General features: G+C 37.6%; 2 pseudogenes across 1 annotated transcript in view; one reads left to right on the plus strand and one right to left on the minus strand.

Moving 5' to 3' along the window:
• Nucleotides 1-6,970, plus strand: part of LOC110301945 — a 12,387-nt pseudogene that overhangs the window by 3,205 nt on the left and 2,212 nt on the right. The gene's annotated exons all lie outside the window — the stretch shown is intronic.
• LOC110301946 lies at nucleotides 739-1,348 on the minus strand (annotated as a pseudogene).

Genomic DNA, 6,970 nt, shown 5'->3' on the forward strand with positions numbered 1-6,970 from the left:
GTATGAGTTTCGACCCCAGAGCCTCTGGTATATGTGCTTTTTATGTGCTTTCTTGTCGTTGCTGTATTAAATCTTACTCTCTACATCTTAAGTTCGGTCTCAGTGTCTTCTTGGGTGCGCGGCTGTCCCGAGGCTTGAGTGAGTGTCTCCCTTTGGGAGTCTTAGAGTCTTTCAATACAAACCATCACACACATTCCTAAATGTATTTTTTTTCTTCACGGGATGGGGGATGGGTCATATAGAGCCCTTCACCTTTTTTTTTTCATTTTTTTTTCTGCTTGAAGGTTTTTATAAGTATGTATTACTTTTATAATCAGAATTCTTAGTAAATATTTTGCTGGTTTAAAGGCTTAGGCATGTTCAAACATCTGCAAAACTACTTATCACTCAATTTTAGTTTTTCTAATCCAGGAAGGCAGGCCAGTTAACTTTTTGGTGCCAATGTGAACGTTAAATGTTTTTGTTTTACCTGCTTTGTGGGTGGAAAGTATTTCTGAGTGGTGGTTTTCTGACAGGTAGATCATGTCTTTTTATCGTGTTTCAAAATACATATTCCTGATTTTGTAAAATGAACTACAAAATATGTCTCAGATCTTGTAATTAATTAGTAAGGATTCATCCTTAATCCTTGCTAGTTTAAGCCTACCTAAGTCACTTTAGTAAAAGATCTTTTTTTTTTTTTTTTTTTTTTTTGAGGGTGACAAAAAGTTTATTCTGTGTTTCTCACAGTCGTGCAGGGGATAAAACTGGCGAAGACTCCTGTGAGCTTCATTCTTATGACTTGAAGGCAGTGGGTGGTAGGCCTTCAGGGGGAAGCTCTCGGAGACAGGTAGATGGAAGGGCTCACAATGTAACAAGTGAGACGGGCCCAGGCAGTCACAGGTTCTTCTGAGGGGTGAGGTAGGTGTTTCAGCCAGCTCTGGCAGAGAAGAAGGGCAAAGATCGGACATAGGAGTCTAGCCGGGATCGAAAGAGCTCTCTTTGCACAGTTTGTCCCAGCGGGCACAGAGGATTCTTCACAACGAACTCCACATAGAGCGCACTGTAGATATGGTGTAGAACATCTCGGATAGGGTCCACGCCCAAGTCAGTATTCATGACAACCTTGATTCCAGTGGGAGTCTCGTAGTAATGGAATTTGTAACGGCTCGTTTGGAAAGACAGAAAGCCATCCTTCATGTCTAGCGGGGACATCTTGCTGACAAACGAACGAATAGAGAAGAGCATCCCATACATCAGCTTGTACTCCTCTTCCTTAGGGATCCCTGCTTGCTTCTTGCGGTGCCACTCGCTGTAGTGTAGACACACTCCATTCCAGTCAAAAAGGTACAGATTGTGGACAGTCATCGGAATTGCTCTGAAAGAGAGTAAAAAATCTTTTTAACTCAGTATTTTAACCTTCTGTCTGCTTACATAGGTAAATGTAGAAATGTGTTTATATATGGCTTGTAGTTTTAGTGTCTGCTCTCCATGTTGAGATTCTCAATGTCAGTTTGTGTCCTAAAAGTTTCATGTAGTTTTTGCTGTTAGGTGATTAAGAACAAAATGTTCAGGTTTTCATTGTTTTATGTTTGTTTGTTTTTTCACTAGTAATGGTAGTGAATACTTTAAAAATATTTTCTCAAGATTCTTAAACTTTGGAAATTGTAACATACTGACAAGAGCAGTTGTTTGAATATTTTTAACAATTTGAATAAGTCAATATGAATACAATCAAAAGCTAAAGTGTTTCATAGAACACGGGATTTACCTTAAGTAATTGTCATGTCTACCTCTTGTAAAGACTGTGGTCTATTTTCCTACAGAGATCAGTTTGAGAGTGAAACTCTTACAATTTAGACTTTTGTTATATTTTCTAAAAGAAAGAGTATTGTTAGGTTCTCCTAACCTCTGTTGGCTACTGTGGTAAGTAATGTTATTTTAATTGCAAATTTAAATAGAAACCAACAGAATTAAGTAGTCTGACTGCCCTCTTTTCTTGTTGTTTTGTCTATGAAAATCTTTCATTCTGTATAGTGTCTTCTGCTTAGGTTCAGTTATATATTCATTAGGTTACATTTTATCTCAGTTGACTAAGATTTCGATTTCAATTTCAACTTCAATTTGTATTTTAAGCATTCTTCCAGGGAATAAAAGTGTTAGTTTGAAAAATTGTTTACAAGGCACTTCAGGTACAAGTCATATAGGTAGTTTGTTTAATCTAGTTTTTAGCCAAGGACTTAAGGACTGAATGTTTTCAAATAAGGCTTTTCTTGTTCTCAGAGCCTCAGTTCATTAAAACTCTTTTAAAACCTATGTACTAAGAGTTAAGCAAGACCGCTTTTCTCTTCTTCCGGAGTTGTGAAATTGAATTCATGAAGCTGATGTGGCTAACAAGTTTATTTTAGGAACTGTTTAGAAAATGCTGTTGCTTCAGGTTCTTAAATTCATAGCACTCTAATTCTAATCAAATTATTGGAGACTTAGCAGAGTTGGTCTGAAATCCCACAAAAAAAAAAAAAAAATACCCCACTGGATCCTTTCCAGTATGGTTGTGTAAAAAAATGGTCACTTGGAAGGTCACAGTATAACCAGCTCTGAATCGCCACCCCTAAGAGGGTTCTCAGTGTCTGCATGCTGATGGTCTTCTTCTATATAAAGTTCACTCTAGGATTTTGAGGTAACCACCATTTTACCACATATTAGTCATGTGAAATTTGAAGTTATTTTGCAATAGTTACTTTTATTTGTTATTTACTGTGTTGATCAAAATTTTGTGAGTGTTTAGCATTTATTAAAGTATTGTCTTTCCTCCTAGACCTTTGCATCTTCCTGTAGTTAGGGGTAGAGGTGAGGTGAGTGGAGTAAGTGAGTACAGTGTGATCTCGCTGTGGTAGGACAGTTTGTTGTCTTGTTATTTACGGTGTGTTTATCTGGTTTTTATTTTTGTAAGAAAGATTTATATTTTAAGCTCTCTGAATGCAAACTGAAACTCCAGATTTAGTTGCATGCATTCTTCCCATTAGATCTAAATCTTGTACTGCTGGGTACTGAGATGTCAAATCTTTTAAGTTCAGACTCCATTTTGCCGAATCTGACCAAAGTTTAAACTCAGATAAACTAACAGGCTTCCAAGTTGCTCCCAAACAAAACCTGAGCCTAGCTCCAGTCTCTATGTTAATCCCCAAGAAGACCAGAGTTTCCAGGTTATACTCTCAACAAGACCAGTGTCTCTAGGTTATTCCCCCAACAAGCCTGCATCCCAGGTTACAAGCCCACCCCTTGCCTAATGACCACCAGTGCAGAGGGGAGCAAAAGTTAAATTTATGATATGAGTACCAGCACCAGGCAATTTTGTAAAGTAGCTTTCTAATTAGATGCTTGCACTTTTACTCCCTGTTTACTGCTTACTATAAAGCCTTGCCCCATAGACATTTGGGGCTCCCCCACCACCAAAACCACCCTGTGTGATGGTGGTGCATTGGGGAAGCCCAAGCTAACTCAAATGGAATAAAGACCCTGCTGTGAGTTGCATCTGATCAGCTCCTGTCAGTTTTTTGGGAATTACTAACTTTTCCCTAGCACAACAGTACCTAGATACTGAATAAAGGAAGAGGAGAAATGAAGTAGACTGTCACTGGTATTAGAGAAACAAGAAAATGGATGGAGAAATATTTGACAGATATCATTTCAGTCAAATATTCTCTTTTTAAAAAGGTAGCCATCAGTGAAGAAAAGAACTAGTCAAATAGGCTTGGCAACCTGAATTCAGATCCCCAGAACCCACATAAAAGCTGAGTGCAGTCAGATGGTGGTAGCACACTCCTTTAATCCCAGCATTTGGGAGGCAGGAATAGACAGATCTCTGTGGGTTTAAAGCCAGCCTGATCTACAGAGCAAGTTCCAGGACAGGGAATCCTGTTTCACAAAACAAAACAAAACAAAACAAAACAAAACAAAACAAAACAAACAAAAAGCTGAGTGCACTAGCCCAAGCACCTGTAATCCCAGAATGCCTACATGAAACAGGAAGTAGCTAGGAGAATGTCCCGAAGCTCATGGCCAACTAATTGCTTATATATAAATGAAGAAGCACCAAAGTTACCCACTGCCCCAACACATGTACCATGGCAGGTATCCACTTACACCAGGAACACACATGTACCATGGCAGGTATCCACTTACACCCAGGCACATACACAAAAGAGAGGAAAAACAAGAGTATTAAAAACAAGAAGAGGATCTTTGACTAAAGCTTAAAAGAGGGCCTGGAAACTAACTCAGCTGTTGAGAGTACTTGCTGCTTTTTCAGAGGACTTAGGTTCAGTTTCCAGCACCCACATGATGGCTCACAAGAACATGTAATTCCAGCTCTGATGCCCTCCTCCAGCCTCCAGGAATGCCTGCACGCATGTACACATACACAGTCATACATGTCTACATATAAAAAAATAATTACCTTTAAAGCTTAAATGAAACTCTTATGTTAACTTTTACTCAGTTATTTGTTTCTCTGTATGCATCTTGCAACAAAGCTATAAATTGTAATAAATAAATAGTTTGATCCTTTAAAAATATTTAAATTACCTTTTCAAAAACTAGAAAAAAAACTCTTACTAAATTCAGTTGAGTTTTTCTAATAGAACACTCAACTTATTCCCATCTTAATATTTTCATTTGGCTCTGAAACATTTAGCACCATGTAGATTTCTTCCTTACATTCTAAAATCACAGACTATCAGAGCTAGAAATGACCTTAGAAAGCCATTTATTCACACCACCACCACCTTCATTTTATTGTTGAGGCAGAGGCAACTACTCAAGGAGAGTTAATTGGCTCGAAGTTATATTTCTAAGTAATAATAGATTCCTTACTGGGGCATAGTTTGAGGTTGAAAAATCTCACCATATCAGCCACTTTTCCTGGAAGACTCAGGTGTTTTAAAACTCTTCATTCTATTACACTCTTTTCACTGCACAGTAAGTGGTGCTTTGTAGTTTCCACAGTAGGACAGTTGCTGATACTTTCAAATTAAACAATATGACAGTAATGCTTGAGTGGTAAAGTTCTCGTTTGGAGGCTGACATTTGCAGATGTGAGTGCAGCTGTTTGGCATTTACTGTGTGTTTATGTATTATTAATGAGCATTTAAGATTACTGTGTATGAGACAAAGTTTGGAGCTAAGACGAAAGGATGGACTATCTAGAGACTAACCCACCTGGGGTCCATACCAATAGAAGTGGATGCTCACAGTCATCTATAAGATGGAACATAGGGCCCCCAATGGAGAAGCTAGAGAAAGCACCCAAGGAGCTGAAGGAGTCTGCAACCCTATAGGTGGAACAACAATATAAACTAACCAGTACCCCCAGAGCTTGTGTCTAGCTGCATATGTAGCAGAAGATGGCCTAGTCGGCCATCACTGGGAAGAGAGGCCCCTTGGAATTGCAAACTTTATATGCCCCAGTACAGAGGAATGCAAGGACCAAGAAGTGGGAGTGGGTGGATAGGGGAGCGGGGCGGTGGGAGGGTAAAGAGAACTTTTAGGATAGCATTTGAAATGTAAATAATGAAAATTTCTAATAAAAAATAAAATAAAAAATATTTCATATTGAAAAAAAAGACTACTGTGTAAATATATTTTATCCTGTCTGCACTTACCAACAAACTTACTTTTTTAAATTTGATGTAATAATGGTTTTAATGTAATTTCTGGTTTTGCACTTTTATTATACTTTACCTGAAAGAATGATCAATTCTCTTGTCATGTTGTTATACTATACTTGTGAATACAATTTTATGACACCTTTTTGTTCATTTAATGTCTACCTTTCTTTCATTATGGAAACTTATGAGAATTGCTTTCTTCTCTATAATCTGTCATTTGTTGTAGATTAAAGCTTATTTTTCTGTGAATAAGACTTATTTAAAAAGCACTATTCTTTAAAATGTTAAAAAATAATTCAATATTCTAAAATTTTCATTACACTGTTATTGTCCAAGATTTCCCTCAACATGTGTTGAAGGTGATATATTTTCTTCAGTGCATATATTTTGTTTCTTTGTTTAAAATCTAATATATTTAGTTTTATGGACTTATATCATTAAGGTATATGTCTACTTTATGACACTACCATGCTGTTTTTATTACCATGCTGTTTTATGGCTCCGGGATTGTTTTGGTTATCGTTGATCTTTTAGGTTTCTATATTAACTTAAAGATTTGTCTCAGTGTCTGCCAAGAACATCTGTTGCATCTCATTGGCATTGTACTGAATCTGTAGGCCCATTTAACAACATTGATTATTCTAATCCATGAGCATGGGAGGTTTCTTCATCTTCCAGTGTCTTCCTCAGTTTCTTTCTTGAATGGCCTCACGTTTTTATTGTAGAAGTTTGTCATAGAAGTCTTTCATTTCCTTGGTTAAATGTATTTGCCTGTGTGTGTGCTGTATATGGGGTGGTTTCATTGATTTCTTTTTCAGTATGTTTGATTGATATATAGGAAGACTATTAGTTTTTGTTTTAACTGTGTGGTGCTTTGAATAAGAATGATCCCCATAGAACTTTTTGTTTAAATAATTCTTCTCCACAGGGGAAGCTGTTTGGGAAGAATTAGGTGGTGTCACTGTGTTGCAAGAGTTGTGACACAGGGATGAGTTTTGAGGTTTCAAAAGCCTCCTCCCGTGCACAGTGTACTCTCTGCTTCCTGACTACAGATTAAAATGTGAATTCTCACCTGTTTTTGTCTCTTTGCCATCATGGTTTCAAACCTCTGCAATCCTAACTTCAAATACTTTTTTTTTTAACAGACTAAATAGGTTTTATTGAGGACTACATGTGTATATACATATATGCATATAAGAACAATTAGTGGCTCGGGACCTGAGACTGCATTAGTTAGGGAAGCAGAAACCGGCCTGAGTAGGAACACAGGCCTCATCCGGCTGGATCAGCGCCGGGGTAGCGGGAGCGCAGGGTTGCCTGAC

This window comes from Mus caroli, chromosome 9, assembly GCF_900094665.2.
Source record: "Mus caroli chromosome 9, CAROLI_EIJ_v1.1, whole genome shotgun sequence".
NCBI lineage: Eukaryota > Metazoa > Chordata > Mammalia > Rodentia > Muridae > Mus > Mus caroli.